The following is a 2,500-nucleotide window of genomic DNA, read 5'->3' as shown; positions in this document are numbered from 1 at the left end:
GATATTGCAATATTACAGAAACTGAAAGAATATGAGAAATTGTTACCAATTTTATGAGAAAAAAGTCGACACATTGTGAGAAAAAGACTGCTTTTAGTTATTTTATTTTATTTTTTTAAATGTTTGTTTGTAATTGCTTTTTCATCTTCATTATTTACTTCAAGTTAATACAGTATACTGTATACATATTTTAAATACTTATTTTATTCATTTTGACCAAAAGGGGCGCATTTCAATTTCTTACACACACTTGTTATTTCATATGTTGGCCAGAGGGGGAGCACTTAAAAATGTTTACACACACTTGTTATTTCATATGTTGGCCAGAGGGGGAGCACTTTTAAAACAGACATCCAGTCAATTTGAAAAATCCCTTTTTTTGGGGACCACCCTCATTTTGATAGACTTCACCACCAGGGGTGCAAATGAGACATTCTCTATTAGATGCAATGGTTTTTCCGTATTGGGACCATGATTTATGTCATCAATTGTTCACCGGAAGGTACTTTTCCTTGTTGATGTCGCAAGAAGGGTAGAAATACAAGAACACACACACACACACGCACTCACACACTCTTGTGTTTGTTACCTTCTTAAGACCCCCGAAAAATGCCTACCTATGTATATATATATATATATATACATACATACATATGTATATATATATATATATATATATATGTATGTATATATATATGTATGTATGTATGTATATACTGTGTATATATATATATATATATATATATGCATGTATGCATATATATGTATGTATGTATGTGTGTATATATGTATACATTTATATACAGGTAAAAGCCAGTAAATTAGAATATTTTGAAAAACTTGATTTATTTCAGTAATTGCATTCAAAAGGTGTAACTTGTACATTATATGTATTCATTGCACACAGACTGATGCATTCAAATGTTTATTTCATTTAATTTTGATGATTTGAAGTGGCAACAAATGAAAATCCAAAATTCCGTGTGTCACAAAATTAGAATATTGTGTAAGGGTTAAATTTTGAAGACACCTGGTGCCACAAACTAATCAGCTGATTAACTCAAAACACCTGCAAAGGGCTTTAAATGGTCTCTCAGTCCAGTTCTGAAGCCTACACAAACATGGGGAAGACTTCAGATTTGACAGCTGTCCAAAAGGCAACCATCGACACATTGCACAAGGAGGGAAAGACACAAAAGGTTATTGCTGAAGAAGCTGGCTGTTCTCAGAGCTCTGTGTCCAAACACATTAATGGAGAGGCAAAGGGAAGGAAAAACTGGTCAGAAAAAGTGTACAAGCGATAGGGATCACCGCGCCCTGGTCAAGATTGTGAAAAAAAAACCATTCAAAAATGTGGGGGAGATTCAGAAGGAGTGGACAGCTGCTGGAGTCAGTGCTTCAAGATCCACCACCAAGAGACGCTTGAAAGACATGGGTTTCAACTGCCGCATACCTCGTGTCAAGCCACTGTTGACCAAGAAACAGCGCGCAAAGCGTCTCACCTGGGCTAAGGAAAAAAAGAGCTGGACTGCTGCTGAGTGGTCCAAAGTCATGTTTTCTGACGAAAGCAAATTTTGCATTTCCTTTGGAAATCGAGGTCCCAGAGTCTGGAGGAAGACAGGAGAGGCACAGGATCCACGTTGCCTGAAGTCTAGTGTAAAGTTTCCACCATCAGTGATGGTTTGGGGTGCCATGTCATCTGCTGGTGTCGGTCCACTCTGTTTCCTGAGATCCAGGGTCAACGCAGCCGTCTACCAGCAAGTTTTAGAGCACTTCATGCTTCCTGCTGCTGACCTGCTCTATGGAGATGGAGATTTCAAGTTCCAACAGGACTTGGCGCCTGCACACAGCGCAAAATCTACCCGTGCCTGGTTTACGGACCATGGTATTTCTGTTCTAAATTGGCCCGCCAACTCCCCTGACCTTAGCCCCATAGAAAATCTGTGGGGTATTGTGAAAAGGAAGATGCAGAATGCCAGACCCAAAAACGCAGAAGAGTTGAAGGCCACTATCAGAGCAACCTGGGCTCTCATAACACCTGAGCAGTGCCAGAAACTCATCGACTCCATGCCACGCCGCATTAACGCAGTAATTGAGGCAAAAGGAGCTCCAACCAAGTATTGAGTATTGTACATGCTCATATTTTTCATTTTCATACTTTTCAGTCGGCCAACATTTCTAAAAATCCCTTTTTTGTATTAGCCTTAAGTAATATTCTAATTTTGTGACACACGGAATTTTGGATTTTCATTTGTTGCCACTTCAAATCATCAAAATTAAATGAAATAAACATTTGAATGCATCAGTCTGTGTGCAATGAATAAATATAATGTACAAGTTACACCTTTTGAATGCAATTACTGAAATAAATCAAGTTTTTCAAAATATTCTAATTTACTGGCTTTTACCTGTATATACATATATATATATATATATATATATATATATATATATATATATATATATGTATATATATATATATATATATATATATATATGT

The 2,500-nt window shown here is 36.8% G+C and overlaps 1 protein-coding gene across 1 annotated transcript in view; it reads left to right on the top strand.

Moving 5' to 3' along the window:
- Nucleotides 1-2,500, top strand: part of csmd2 (CUB and Sushi multiple domains 2) — an 828,472-nt gene that overhangs the window by 748,766 nt on the left and 77,206 nt on the right. The window lies entirely within an intron of this gene.

The sequence above is a fragment of the Nerophis lumbriciformis genome, linkage group LG21, assembly GCF_033978685.3.
Source record: "Nerophis lumbriciformis linkage group LG21, RoL_Nlum_v2.1, whole genome shotgun sequence".
In the NCBI taxonomy this organism is placed as follows: domain Eukaryota; kingdom Metazoa; phylum Chordata; class Actinopteri; order Syngnathiformes; family Syngnathidae; genus Nerophis; species Nerophis lumbriciformis.
Note: the sequence above shows the minus strand (reverse complement) of the source record. Positions and strands in the feature narration are given on the sequence as shown.